Source organism: Thalassophryne amazonica, chromosome 15, assembly GCF_902500255.1.
Source record: "Thalassophryne amazonica chromosome 15, fThaAma1.1, whole genome shotgun sequence".
Taxonomy (NCBI): Eukaryota; Metazoa; Chordata; class Actinopteri; order Batrachoidiformes; family Batrachoididae; genus Thalassophryne; species Thalassophryne amazonica.
The window spans coordinates 44,798,479-44,814,376 of record NC_047117.1 but is presented as its reverse complement, the minus strand read 5'-3'; the positions used below and the strand labels follow the sequence as shown (position 1 = coordinate 44,814,376).

General features: G+C 50.2%; 1 protein-coding gene across 2 annotated transcripts in view; it reads right to left on the bottom strand.

Moving 5' to 3' along the window:
- LOC117526808 (sarcalumenin-like) overlaps nt 1-15,898 on the bottom strand; it is a 120,307-nt gene that overhangs the window by 86,690 nt on the left and 17,719 nt on the right. Inside the window, exon 1 of one of the 2 annotated variants that reach the window (XM_034188884.1) lies at nt 9,103-9,108. The exons of the other annotated variant lie outside the window; for it this stretch is intronic. The gene's annotated coding sequence lies outside the window, so the exon portion shown is untranslated. Of the gene's footprint in view, nt 1-9,102; nt 9,109-15,898 lie in introns of those variants that run through there. 2 annotated transcript variants of the gene reach the window in all.

Sequence of the window (15,898 nt, the reverse complement as noted above, 5' to 3'; positions counted from 1 at the left end):
CCGTCCGCAGCGGCTATTCAGACAAAGAGATTCCGACAGGCGGGGTGGAGCACTCCTCACTCAAGGCCTGCCCACAGGCGAATGACGTCACCGACACGCGTGAAAAAACTCACGCATGCGCACGAGGGTTCAAGCATGTCTGACGTAAAAACATATGAATCAAATCCATTTTTTTTTTTTAAATAAAAAGGACCGCTTTTTTCATCACAGACCTCATATTTTACATGTCAGAGATTTAATTGAATTTCAGTGCCTTATGGTGGGGTAAGTTCAACCATTGGCTCAATTTAACCCTTAGCCTTCGGCTCACTTTGCCCCTTAGCCACCATTTTGGGAAAAATGGACCAGCCTAGAAATTCAGGCTAATCTTTAGTGAACTGATTCACATGATTTTATACATTAGCAAATTATCAACATGTATAATATATTATTTTGGACCCGGATAAATTTGCTATTACATAACAGTTATTTTACCTGATATGCAGAAAATTTACTTTGACAAGCAAAAAATAGTTTTTTGTGTAAAAAATACTTTCCCCTTCTCCCATGTGCTTCTCTGTATCACAGCAAGATGGAAATGAAGTGTGGTTCCTGAATTTATGGTCACATGACAAAACATGTGCACAGTTACCTAGATACAAGGGGTGGGTCAACTTACCCACCGGCTCAACTTACCTCACTCTCCCCTAACTATTAGAAATTTTATCACAGAAGTTATCATGAACACTGTGAGCCTCATATTCAGCCCGAGGCTCATAAAACAGTCTTGGCCAGACTTAAGTGTCCCACAGGTGTCAGTAATTGAGTGAAACAAATGAGAGAGAGATTAGTGAGGAGGAACCCGAGGAGAGTGGCCATGCTAGATAAACATTTACTGTGCGGTTTGGGTGCTGTCCAAACACATAGTGTTATAGGATCATCTGCGCTGTAACATGAAGGGGGGCAGAAGCTAAGAGCATTAAGCGTGCTGGTGAAGACAATTTGTCAGAGTTACTGGACATTTCATAAAAGGGCCAGTATCTAATGAGGCTAGTCCAAAGATTAAGATGTGATCTATTAAATACAAAGGGTTTTCCTTTTGATAAATTATCTGTATTTTCATCATTTATTTTTACTTTCACTCAAAACTGAACACAACTCACAAACACCAGGTGGACTGGTCACTCGCAGAGTAATCCAGCAGCCATACAGTGCCCTCTGAACGTATTGGAAAACTTGGTATGAGCAATGCAAGGAAGGATTGCAAGGAATAGTGAGTGTCAGAGCCACAATCCAGGATGAGATGAGGAGCATTCATGAACACATCAGAAAAATGGCCTTCTGAGATCACTTGCTACAAGACTGCCTCAGGCAGCTGAAGACAGACAGTGATAAGGAACAGGAGGAGGAGATATCATGGAAGACCAAGCCCCTCCGGGGTATGTACCATCGAAAGATAGAGGCAGTGGCTGACATCAAGAAAACCTACCAGTAAGGTCAGCCTAAAGGACAGCACAGAGGCTCTGATCATGGCAGCACAAGAACAAGCCCTAAGCACCAGATCCATAGAGGCAGGAGTCTATCACAGCTGACAAGACCCCAGCTGCAGGCTGTGCAAATGTTCCCCCCAGGGACAGTCCAGCGCATAGTAGCGGGACACAGAGCCTTAGGGTACTGGACTTTGAGTGTAAACCTCAATGCATTGTGAGGAGTTTTTGTGTCTTGACGTCAGTGGCATCTATCTCCTCCTGTCGCCAATTTATTATCCCAGCTGGGTCTCTGATGACTGGTAGGGCATATTTATTGATGGTTTGGATCTTATTCCTACCACTGAGCTGGCTTCTCAGCACCTGTCTTACTTTCTGGAGGTATTTTGCTGTGGCTGACCTTCTTGCATCTTCATCATGGTTCCACTGTCCTGAATATCCCGTATCCTGCCTTCTGGCAACTCCACCCCCTCAGTCCGGATCACCTTCCCTCTTTGCCAGCATTCAGCCACACTTATCCAATCTGAATGAAATCCCGACATCATCACTGTAGATACCAGTGAAATGGATCAGTGAGTAATGTCTTGCTTACTCTTGGCATACAGCTTGATGTCATCCATGTACAGGAGGTGGTTACTCCACTCCTGAATTGCTATCTGTAGCTGCTCTTTGTGATGAGTTAGCTGAGGGGGTTGAGACCAATGCAGAACAGCAGTGGAGACCGTGCATATTATATATATATATCATATAACAGACAAACACAGTGATATTTGAGAAGTGAAATGAAGTTTATAGGATTTACAGAAAGTGTGCAATAATTCTTTCAACAAAATTAGGCAAAATTACATAGTTTGGGCACCCCAACAGAAAAAGAATATTTAGTAGATCCTCCTTTTGCAGAAATAACAGCCTCTAAATTATTATTCATATAGCTTCCAATGAGAGTCTGCATTCTGGTTGAAGGTATTTTGGACCATTCTTCTTTACAAAACATCTCCAGTTCAGTCAGGTTTGTTGGTTTCTGAGCATGGACAGCCTGCTTAAAATCACACCACAGATTTTCAATAATATTCAGGTCTGGGCACTGAGATGGCCATTCCAGAACATTGTACTTGTTCCTCTGCATGAATGCCTTAGTAGATTTTGAGTAGGGTCTGTTATGTGCCGACGCGGGTTGAGGAGCGGACCTGCATCTGACTGAACCCAGCGCTAAATAACCAGAAAGCGGTTCCAAAAACAAAACATTTATTTCACTTTCTGTGCAATAATTGTGTACAACATAATATATGGTTTGTCTGGCGGAGTGAAGGACGGCGCGCTCTCCAGTGCCCAAAGGGATCGAAGCCTGGCGCTTCTGGACTCAAATTCACCGCCAAACACCCCCCAGGTGGACACGACAAACTGACTCTGTGAAGGATAGAAGAGGTGAGGTAAGTCAACAGCTACAACTAATATCCTTCAAAGGCACACACTATCAGCAACACATTCAGGTCTGAATTTAAGCTTTATGTAAATGAGCAGCTTCTCACAACAGGTGGAGGATCATCAGTCCGCACGCCACGGCCATGAGAAGCGAGCTGCACAATTCTCATCAATGTTCAAATATACTGCGTAACAAAATACCAAATTACTATTAACACTTATTCAGACAATCAATCACCTCTGATGTGTGCTGACAGCATGTGTCCCTCACCCGTCCTCCTTCACAGGCACGTGTCAAACCCAGGCGCGGTCCTCAGCGTCTCACAATCGAACGTCACAAGGTCGAGTTCCCGGCAATTCTGCTTGAATCACTCATGGCTTAAATGCAGAACGCCATCTCATTATCTGCTTCAGCTGAAAGTCTTTAAGTCTGCACGTGAGCATCATCCACAGGTGCTGCGAGTCATTAGGCCTGCACATGAACATCCTCCACAAGTGCAGCCAATAATGTTGATGAGGGTGAAGGATTCTTCTGCCAGCACCTTCTCCACAGACAAAAAACAGTTTGCATACCACCTGGAGAGCAAAGAAAAGAAAACAACACAAAAACATCCAGCCAAACCCCCCAACACACAACAGGGTCGTTGTCTTGTTGAAAGATCCAGCCCCGGCGCAACTTCAACTTTGTCACTGATTCTTGAACATTGTTCTCAGGAATCTGCTGATATTGACTGTAATCCATATGACCCTCAACTTTAACAAGATTCCCAGGACCTGCACTGGCCACACAGAATGATGGAACTACCTCCAAATTTAGTGTAGGTAGCAAGTGTTTTTCTTGGAATGTTGTTTTCTTTTTCAGCCATACTGCCCCTTGTTACATCCAAATAACTCAATTCTAGTTTCATCAGTCCACAGCACCTTATTCTAAAACGAAGCTGACTTGTCCAAATGTGTTTTAGCATACCTCAAGAGACTCTGTTTGTGGCGTGTACGCAGAAAAGGTTTTCTCTGCATTACAGCATCACACAGCATCTCTTTGTGCAAAGTGTGCTGCATAGTTGAACGATGCACAGAGACACTATGTGCAGCAAGATCATGCTGTAGGTCTCTGGGTAGGTCATGTTGTAGGTCTGTGGGTTGACTATGACTGTTCTCACCATTCTTCACTTCAGCTTATCTGAGATTTGTCTTGGTCTGACACTTCGGGCCTTACTGTGCCTGTGATCTTCCATTTCCTCACTATGTTCCTCACAGTGGAAACTGACAGCTGAAATCTCTGAGATAGCTTTATGTATCCTTCCCCTAAACCATGATGTCAAACAGTCTTTGTGTTCAGGTCATTTGAGAGTTGTTTAGAGGCTTCCATGTTGTCACTCGTTAGAAGAGATGCAAAGAGGAGAAACATTTGCAAATGGCCACCGTAAATACCCTTTCGCATGATTGGATTCACCTGTGTAATGAGGTCAAGGATCAGTGAGCTTACTAAACCAATATTGTGTTCCAATAATGAGTGCTAAATGTATTCAAATCAATAAAATGACAAGGATGCCTATGTTTATGCACCTGCCTAATTTTGTTTAAATAATTATTACACACTTTCTGTAAATACTAGAAACTTCATTTCACTTCTCAAATGTCAGTGTGTTCGTCTGCTATATGATATATTTAACTGAAATTTCTGATCTAGACAACCAATCATTTATAAAGGAAAATCATGAAAATTATCAGGGGTGCCCAAACTTTTGCATACAACTGTATATTATGTATTTTCTAATCTTCATGGTTCTGTTACTTAATACCACTCCCCTGTACACCAGTCCATCAGAAAAATACAGCACCAATTTACAGGGGCCGTTTGGAGTGCAAACATGATATCAACCACAGTTACACCCTTTAAACTGAACTGCACCAGCCACACAACACTGTGGCACTTGAGGAAGCAGATAACTGATTACTGCAAGATGAGTGCAGGCAGAGTGTACATATCTTGTGAAGCCACTTACGTATGTCAGGTGCATGTGACTATTGCACTTTTTGTACTGTGCTCGACAGACCAGGCTTTACTGCTCTAATATGCAAACATGTTCTGGTGACGGATGCAGTGTGTGAAACCGCACATCATTTTTAGATCAACACGTCCATAGGCGTGCAACAGTTATTGTTAGAGGATATGGTCTGTGGGCATAAAAAATGACCGCTATTTTGGGTGGACATTAGCATAGCTTGGGAGCTATACTTTACATGAGGTGTAAGGTAGGGCCCAGTAACTCAAAAACAATAAATGCTTTCATTGTGTAACTCACTAAATTAAAATGACATACAATGACGATGAACAGATTAGTACAACAAATCAATCCAAAAAGCAGTTCTGCTTTGCCAGATGTCATGTTTGGAGGAAACCAGGCAGCATCCCTACAGGGAAGCATGGTGGTGGCAGCATCATGCTGGTTTTCAGCGGCAGGAATTGGGAGACTAGTCAGGACTGAGGGAAAGATGAATGCAGCAATGTACAGAGACATCCTGGATGAAAACCTGCTCCAGACTGCTCTTGATCTCAGACTGGGGCGACAGTTCATCTTCCAGCAGGACAATGACCCTAAGCACACAGCCAAGATATCAAAAGAGTGGCTTCAGGACAACTGTGTGAATGTCCTTGAGTGGCCCAACCAGAGTCCAGACCTGGATCCATCCATCCATCCATCGATTTTCTTCCGCTTTATCCGGAGTCAGGTCGCGGGGGCAGCAGCTCAAGCAAAGCTGCCCAGACCTCCCGATCCACACACACCTCCCCCAGCTCCTCCGGGGAAACCCCAAGGCATTCCCAAGCCACCTGAGAGATGTAGTCCCTCCAGCATGTCCTGGGTCTTCCCCAGGGCCTCCTCCCAATGGGACGTGCCCGGAACACCTCTCCAGCGAGGTGTCCAGGGGGCATCCGGAAAAGATGCCCAAGCCACCTCAACTGACTCCTTTCGATGTGGAGGAGCAGCGGCTCGACTCCGAGCTCCTCCCGAGTGACCGAGGCTCCTCTGTTGTGAAAGTGTAGGGACACGGACCCACAACAGGGGGCACAAATGAACGGACAATGGAATAAGCCAAAATATAACAATTTAATGTTGTGAATGTGCACAACAGAGCAACAGACAACACAATTGAGATTAACAGTCAATTAGTCACGGTGTCGTGTGGGCAGGCTCAGGATAGAAGACGCCCGTCCAGAAAAGAGCCGGATCCCACACGCCTTCCACTTCCACCGGATCTGAAGCACCCGGGAGCCACCAAGCACTGGGTCCCCAGGTGGCCACTGCCTCCGGCTGTCAGATCGGGTACTGCTGGCAGGAAGAACAAACAGGTGATGGTGGGTGCGTGAGCACCCAGCAAACAGTTCAGAACAGTGGTGGAAAACACTTCCACCTCTTAACCACTATACTCCCGAACTAACTGCAGATCCTGATGGTACACTTAGCAGTCCACAACCAAGGAGCAGAGTACGCCAGCTCCCCCAACACATGACTACTCCTTAGCGTACGAAAAAGGTTCGTCTGCAAAAGCAGGGATTACACACAGAAGTAAAGACGTTACTACTGTAGAGTTTACACGGGCTGAGCAGTTTACCTGATCGGTAGACGATTTCTCGGCAGTGAGGTGAAGATGCTGCCCGGCTCTTATGTAGATGTGGTTGATGATGATGAGTGACAGCTGGTGTTGTTGATGAGTGACAGCTGCCACTCCCGGTTGCTCCGGCGCCCTCTCATGCCTGAAGCCCGCACTTCAGGCAGGGTGCCCTCTGGTGGTGGGCCAGCAGTATCTCCTCTTCAGCGGCCCACACAACAGGACCCCCCCCCCCCCAACGGGCGCCTCCTGGCGCCCGACCAGGCTTGTCCGGGTGACGGGTGTAGAAGTCGGCCAGGAGGGCCAGGTCCAGGATGAAGCTCCTGTTCACCCAGGAGCGCTCTTCGGGTCCATAACCCTCCCAGTCCACCAGATACTGGAACCCCCGGCCCTTACGACGGATGTCCAGGAGCCGGCGAACTGTCCACGCGGGCTCCCCGTCGATGATCCGGGCAGGAGGTGGTGCCGGTCCGGGGGTACAGAGGGAAGAGGTGTGGTGAGGCTTGATCCGGGAGACATGAAAGACAGGATGTATCCGCAGTGAAGCTGGCAGCCTCAGCTTCACCGCGGCAGGGCTGAGAACCTTGATGATGGAGAAGGGGCCGATGTACCGGTCCTTCAGTTTCTGTAAGTCTACCTGTAATGGAATGTCCTTCGTTGATAGCCAAAACCTCCTGCCCGGGCTGGTATGCAGGGGCTGGGGATCGCCGGCAGTCTGCATGGGCCTTGGCCCTCGTCCGGGCTTTGAGCAGGGCAGAGCGGGTAGAGCGCCACATCCGACGGCACCTCCTCAGATGGGCCTGGACCGAGGGCACCCCGACCTCTCCCTCCACAAGCGGAAACAATGGGGGCTGCTACCCCAAACACACCTCAAACGGGGAGAGGCCGGTGGCAGATGAAACTTGGCTGTTGTGTGCGTACTCGACCCAGGCCAGATGGTTGCTCCAGGCCGTCGGGTGCACCGAGGTCACACAGCGAAGGGCCTGTTCCAATTCCTGGTTGGCCCGCTCTACCTGTCTGTTGGTCTGGGGATGGTACCCGGATGAGAGGCTCACGGTGGCCCCCAGTTCCCTACAGAAACTCCTCCAGACTTGCGAGGAGAACTGGGGACCATGGTCAGAGATGACATCGGATGGAATCACATGCAGATGTACGACGTGGTGGACCAGGAGGTCTGCAGTCTCCTGTGCTGTCGGGAGCTTCGGGAGGGCCATGAAGTGGGCCGCCTTGGAGAACCGGTCCACTATCGTGAGGATGGTGGTCATGCCCTGGGACAGCGGGAGGCCCATGACGAAGTCCAGGCTGATGTGGGACCAGGGGTGGTGGGGCACAGGTAACGGCTGGAGGAGACCCTGTGCCTGTTGGTGGTCTGCCTTTCTCCTGGCGCAGGTGGTGCAGGCTTGGACATACTCCCGGACGTCGGCTTCCATAGACGCCCACCAGAAGCGCTGCCGGACCACTGCCACGGTTCTTCGCACCCCTGGGTGACAGGAGAGCTTGGACCCGTGACAGAAGTCCAGGACAGCAGCTCTGGCTTCTGGTGGGACATAGGATCTATTCTTTGGGCCGGTCCGTGAAAACTGTGAAGGGCTCCGTAGCTCCCTCCAACAGGTGTCTCCACTCCTCAAGAGCCTCTTTCACCGCTAGGAGTTCCCGATTGCCGATGTCGTAGTTCCGCTCTGCCGGGGTCAACCTATGGGAAAAATAGGCACAAGGATGGAGAACCTTATCGGACTCTTCGCTCTGGGACAACACAGCTCCTATCCCTGAGTCAGAGGCATCCACTTCAACAACAAACTGGCGATTGGGATCGGGCTGCACCAGAACGGGTGCAGATGAGAACCGACGTTTCAACTCCCTAAACGTAGCTTCGCACCGGTCCGACCAGGTGAAGGGGACTTTAGTGGAGACCAGGGCCGTCAGGGGGCTAACTACCTGGCTATAGCCCTTAATGAACCTCCTGTAGAAATTTGCGAAGCCGAGGAACTGTTGCAGCTTCCTACGGCTTGTCGGTTGGGGCCAATCTCTCACCGCCGCTACCTTGGCCGGATCGGGTGCGACGGAGTTGGAGGAGATGATAAACCCCAGGAAGGACAAAGACGTACGGTGGAACTCGCACTTCTTGCCCTTCACAAACAGCCGGTTCTCCAACAACCGCTGCAGGACCTGACGTACATGCTGCAGATGAGTCTCAGGATCCGGGGAGAAGATGAGGATGTCGTCCAGATATACGAAGACAAACCGGTGCAGGAGGTCCCGCAAGACGTCATTAACCAATGCCTGGAACATCGCGGGCGCATTGGTGAGGCCGAACGGCATGACCAGGTACTCAAAGTGACCTAACGGGGTGTTAAATGCCGTCTTCCACTCGTCTCTCTTCCGGACCCGAACCAGGTGATACGCATTCCTAAGATCTAATTTGGTGAAGATTTGGGCTCCATGCAGGGGCGTGAACACGGAATCTAACAGAGGCAGCGGATATCGATTACGAACCGTGACTGTGTTCAGCCCTCTGTAGTCTCTGCATGGACGGAGTCCGCTGTCCTTTTTGCCCATGAAAAAGAAACCTGCACCCATCGGGAAGGTGGAGTTCCAGATCAACCCGGCAGCTAAGGAGTCCTGGATGTAGGTCTCCATTGATTCGCGCTCAGGACGAGAGAGGTTGTACAGCCTGCTGGACGGGTACTCAGTGCCTGGGATCAAATCATTGGCACAATCGTATGGACGGTGTGGGGGAAGAGTGAGTGCCAGATCTTTGCTGAAGATGTCAGCAAGATCATGGTACTCCTCAGGCACCGCTGACAGATTGGGGGGGACTTTAACCTCCTCATTAGCTGTCACACCGGGTGGAACCGAGGATCCTAAACATTCCCGGTGGCAGGTGTCGCTCCACTGCGTCACTACCCCAGACGGCCAATCAATCCGGGGATTGTGCTTTAACATCCATGGAAATCCCAAAATCACTCGGGAGGTAGAAGGTGTTACATAGAACACAATCTCCTCCCTGTGATTTCCAGACACCACCAAAGTCACAGGAGGTGTCTGGTGTGTGATTAATGGGAGAAGGGTGCCATCTAGTGCCCGTATCTTCAATGGGGAAGGTAGAGCCACTAGAGGGAGCCCTACCTCCCTGGCCCATCTGCTGTCCAGCAGATTCCCTTCAGACCCCATGTCCACCAGTGCTGGAGCGTGAAGGGTAAGATCCCCACTCAGGATCGTCACTGGGATTCGTGCAGATCTACGGGATCTCCCCGCGTGTATGTTATGGCCCACCCTTAACCCAGTCTCTAAGGGTGAGCGTTGAAGTTTAACCGTTTGGGGCAGTTCCTTTGTATGTGCTCCTGAGAGCCACAGAAAAAACATTCTCCGCGAGCCAGCCTCCGTTGTCTGTCATTTGATTTTACTTTAGCCCTGCTCGTGTCCATAGCTTCGTCAGCAGGGGGAGCTGTAACTCCACGGAGCTCTCCGACTGTGGAGCGTGGGGACGGCGGCACCCTTTCGGACCCAGAAGGAAGAGGGATGGCTCACGCCCGGCCACGCCCTTCGCCCCGCTGCCGACGGTGTTCTTCTAACCAGTTGTCTAACCGTATAATCAGGTCGACAAGCCCGTCAAAATCCCGCGGCTCATCCTTAGCCAGCAGGTGCTCCTTCAGGACCGGAGACAGTCCGTTTATGAAGGCAGCGCGGAGTGCAACGTTATTCCAGCCGGACCTCGCAGCCACGATGCGGAAGTCGACTGCATACTCGGCTGCACTCCGACGTCCCTGTGTCATTGACAGCAGCACGGTCGAAGCGGTCTCGCCTCTATTGGGATGATCAAACACTTGTTTAAACTCCCTCACAAACCCAGTATATGTCGTTAGGAGCCGTGAATTTTGCTCCCAGAGCGCCGTAGCCCAGACGCGTGCCTCTCCTCGAAGCAAATTAATGACATAAGCCACCCGGCTAGCATCTGACGCGTACATGACGGGACGTTGTGCAAAGACGAGCGAACACTGCATTAAGAAGTCTGCGCACGTCTCGAGACAACCTCCGTACGGTTCCGTTGGGCTTATGTATGCTTCAGGGGATGGGGGAGGGGGTTCATTGAATCAACACTGGAATGTCTGTATTTTGTGCTCGGTCAGCGGGAGGAGGTGCTGCAACAGCGCCCTGCGTGCGCGCTTCCACCTGGGCGGTGAGTGCCTCCATCCTCCGATTGAGTATGACGTTCTGCTCGGTTACTAAATCCAACCGAGCAGTGAAGGCGGTTAAGATGTGCTGCAGCTCACCTAACACACCTCCTGCTGACGCCTGTGCACCCTGTGTTTCCATTGGCGGTTCAAGCAATGGTTGACGCCCCTCGGGATCCATGACGCTGGCCGAGAAATCCTGTTGTGAAAGTGTAGGGACACGGACCCACAACAGGGGGCGCAAATGAATGGACAATGGAATAAGCCAAAATATAACAATTTAATGTTGTGAACGTGTACAACAGAGCAACAGACAACACAATTGAGATTAACAGTCAATTAGTCACGGTGTCGTGTGGGCAGGTTCGAGGATAGAAGACGCCCATCCAGAAAAGAGCCAGATCCCACACGCCTTCCACTTCCACCGGATCTGAAGCACCCCGGAGCCACCAAGCACTGGGTCCCCAGGTGGCCACTGCCTCCGGCTGTCAGATTGGGTACTGCTGGCAGGAAGAACAAACAGGTGATGGTGGGTGCGTGAGCACCCAGCAAACAGTTCAGAACAGTGGTGGAAAACACCTCCACCTCTTAACCACTATACTCCCGATTTAACTGCAGATCCTGATGGTACACTTAGCAGTGCACAACCGAGGAGCAGAGTACGCCAGCTCCCCCAACACATGACTACTCCTTAGCATACAAAAAAGGTTCGTCTGCAAAAGCAGGGATTACACACAGAAGTAAAGACATTACTACTGTAGAGTTTACACGGGCTGAGCAGTTTACCTGATCGGTAGACAATTTCTCGGCAGTGAGGTGAAGATGCTGCCTGGCTCTTATGGAGATGTGGTTGATGATGATGAGTGACAGCTGGTGTTGTTGATGAGTGACAGCTGCCACTCCCGGTTGCTCCGGCGCCCTCTCGTGCCTGAAGCCCACACTTCAGGCAGGGCGCCCTCTGGTGGTGGGCCAGCAGTACCTCCTCTTCAGCGGCCCACACAACATCCTCACCCTATCTCTAAGGGAGCGCTCAGCCACCCTGCGGAGGAAACTCATCTCAGCCGCTTATAGTCGCGATCTCGTTCTTTCAGTCATGAGCCAAATCTCATGACCATAGGTGAGGATCGGAACGTAGATCGATCGGTAAATCGAGAGCTTTGCCCCCCTACTCAGCTCTCTCTTCACCACGACGGTCCGATAGAGCGACCGCATCACTGCAGATGCTGCACCGATCCCTCTATCGATCTCACACTCCATCCGTCCCTCACTCATGAACAAGACCCCGAGATACTTAAACTCCTCCACTTGAGGCAAGGACACTCCACCGACCTGAAGAGGGCAAAGCACCTTTTTCCGGTCGAGAACCATGGCCTCGGATTTGGAGGTGCTGATTTTCATCCCGGACGCTTCACACTCGGCTGCAAACCGCCCCAGTGCACGCTGAAGGTCCTGATTTGACGAAGCCAACAGAACCACATCGTCCACAAACAGCATAGATGAGATTCTGTGGTTCCCAAACCAGACCCCCTATACACCCTGGCTGTGCCTAGAAATTCTGTCCATAAAAATAATGAACAGAACCAGTGACATAGGGCAGCCCTGGCGGAGGCCAACGTGCACTGGAAACAGGTTTGACTTACTACCGGCAATGCGAACCAAGCTCCTGCTGCAGTCGTACAGGGACCGGATAGCCCTTAGCAAAGGACCCCGGACCCCGTACTCCCGGAGCACCCCCACAGGGTGCCCCGAGGGACACGGTTGAATGCCTTCTCCAGATCCACAAAACACATGTGGACTGGTTGGGCGAACTTCCATGAACCTTCGAGCACCCGATGGAGCATGTAGAGTTGGTCCAGTGCACCGCGACCAGGACGAAAACCACACTGCTCCTCCTGAATCCGAGGTGCGACCATCGGTCGAATTCTCCTCTCCAGTACTCTGGAATAGACCTTACCAGGGAGGCTGAGGAGTGTGATCCCCCTATAGTTGGAACACACGCTCCGTTCCCCCTTCTTAAACAGAGGGACCACCACCCCAGTCTGCCAATCCACAGGCACTGTCCCCGATCGCCACGTGATGTTGCAGAGGCGTGTCAGCCAAGACAGTCCCACAGCATCCAGAGACTTAAGGTACTCAGGACGGATTTCATCCACCCCAGGAGTCTTGCCACCGAGGAGCTTTCTAACAACCTTGGTGACTTCGGCCTGGGTAATGGATGAGTCCGCCTCTGAGTCCCCAGTCTCTGCTTCCTCTTCGGAAGACCTGACAATGGGATTGAGGAGATCCTCGAAGTATTCCTTCCACCGCTCGACAACATCCCCAGTCAGGGTCAACACCTCCTCACCCACACCGCAAACAGTGCTGGTGGAGAGCTGCTTCCGCCTCCTGAGGCGCCGGACGGTTTGCCAAAATCTCTTCGAGGCTGACTGATAGTCCTCCTCCATGGCCTCCCCGAACTCCTCCCAGACCCACGTCTTTGCCTCTGCAACCGCACTGGCTGTGGCACGCTTGGCCTGCTGGTACCTGTCAGCTGCCTCCGGGGTCCCACCTACCAACAAAGATAAGTAGGACTCCTTCTTCAGCTTGACGGCATCCCTTACTTCCGCCATCCACCACCTGGTTTGGGGATTGCCACCGCGACAGGCACCAGAGACCTTGTGACCACAGCTACGAGTGGCCGCATCAACAGTGGAGGTGGAGAACATGGTCCACTCGGACTCCATGTCTCCAACCTCCCCCGGGATCTGGGAGAAGCTCTCCCGGAGGTGGGAGTTGAAGACCTCGCTGACAGAGGGTTCCACCAGTCGTTCCCAGCAGACCCTCACAATACGTTTGGGCCTGCCAGGTCTGACCGGCTTCCTCCACTCCCAGCGGATCCAACTCACTACCAGGTGGTGATCGGTCGACAGCTCTGCCCCTCTCTTCACTCGCGTGTCCGAGACACGTGGCCGAAGGTCAGATGATACGACTACAAAGTCAATCATCGACCTCCGGCTCAGGGTTGTCCTGGTGCCACGTGCACTTATGGACACCCTTCTGCACGAACATGGTGTTTGTGATGGACAAACTGTGACTAGCACCGAAGTCCAACAACTGAACACCACTCAGGTTCAGATCGGGGATGCCGTGCTTCCCAATCACCCCCCTCCAGGTCTCACTGTCGCCGCCCATATGGGCGTTGAAATCCCCCAGGAGAACAATGGAGTCCCCAGTCGGAGCACTATCTAGTACCCCTCCCAGGGACTCCAAGAAGGTCGGGTACTCTGCACTGCCGCTCGGCCCGTAGGCCAAGACAACGGTGAGAGACCTGTCCCCGACCCGAAGGCATAGGGACGCGACCCTCTCGTTCACTGGAGTAAACTCCAACACATGGCGACTGAGCTGGGGAGCAATAAGCAATGCGACCCCAGCTCTCCGCCTCTCCCAGTGGGCAACGCCAGAAAAATTAAGGGTCCAGCCCCTCATTGGACCCGAATCCAATTGAACATTTTTTAATTGAACCTATATTTAACCAGGCTAGTCTCGTTGACATCAAGATCTCTTTTGCAAGGGTGACCTGGACAATTATAAAGTTTCCAATTCACCTTACCTCACACACACACACTCATCTTCAACCGCTTTGTCCGATTAAGGGTCGCGGGGGGCTGGAGCCTATCCCAGCAGTCATAGAGTGTGAGGCGGGGTACACCCAGGACAGGAGGCCAGTCTGTCACAGGGCCACATACAGACAAACACATTCACACCCACTCACACACCTATGGACAATTTAAAGATTCAAATCCACCTAACCCGCAAGTCTTTGGATGTGGGAGGAAACCGGAGCACCCGGAGGAAACCCACGCAAACATGGGGAGAACATAAAAACTCCACACAGAAAGGCCACGGGCGGGAATTGAACCCATGGCCTTCTCGCTGTGAGGCAACAGTGCTAACCACTAATCCACCGTGCTGCCAGATCTCTCTCTAGAGAAAACTGAAAATGGCTGTGCACCAACACTCCCCATCCAACCTGATGGAGCTCGAGAGGTTTTGCCCAAAAACAAATGGGCAAAACTGTCCAAAGATAGGTGCACCAAGCTTGTGGCATCAAATTCACGAAGACTTGAGGCTGTAATTGCTGCCAAAGGTACACTAACAAAGTATTGAGCAAAGGGTGTGGATACCTATGTACATGTGATTTCATGTTTTTTTTGTTGTTGTTGTTTATTTGTTTATTTTATTTTATCTTATTTTTTTTATTTATAAATTTGCAAACATTTCAAAAAAGCTTTTTTTCATGTCATTATTATGGGGTTTTGTGAGTAGAATTTTGAGGGGAATTTACTCCATTTTGGAATAAGGCTGTAAAATAAAATGTGAAAAAAGTGAAGTGTTATGAATACTTTCAGGATGCATTGCACAGTAGTTGCATTTCCTATGTGACTTATTTTTTAATGTTGAAAGTTTCTAACTCGTGGTTCTTCTAGTCTGAGGTGCGTGCCGTTGCTGCGGTGGAGCCTGGACAGGGCACAGTGTTGTGGGTAAAGAAGAACAGGTGCCTGGGAGCCGGATCATTCCTCTCACAGTCCCAAATAGTCACACAGTGAGTCAGAGGTTGAAAAAAGGTGGCATAATTCCACTCCTATTTTCAGGGAGTGTGATGTTCTTCACCTTCCCTCAACAGACCCTCTGTGATGACACACTGTTATGTAGATGTAATAGCCTCAAGGTATGAATACATACAAATGCATGTAAAATTCTTTTGGTTTTGTAACACTATGTTTAAGGCATGTTTAGATATGTGCTTTATCGTTGCTGAATTTTTCAGAAAAAAATGAGTTTTTCACTATGCTATATTGACATCATCATCCCTCTTTGTCCTTACATATTACACAAGCTGTGGTGGCTTTGGTTATTACCAGATCTAGGCAATGGAAAGAAAGTAGAAAAACAAGATGCATCAAAGGTCATCAAATTAGAATCAGTTCATCGTCATTATATAAGAGAGAAAACTGACCCACCTTTCGTCAAAAAAGTGACAGCTGCCAATCAAAATCGGCCACGTCACTAAGCCCCGCCCCCCTCTATGACGTCATAGCCAATCAAACAGACTGAAACTCATCTCCGGCCTTCATCACTTTTATTCGGTATACGGTTTAAAAAACAACTTTCAACACTTCTCTACTTAATAACAACGATGCAAAAACATTAAAGGTATGATCGGGGGTGCATTTTCTACACATTCGG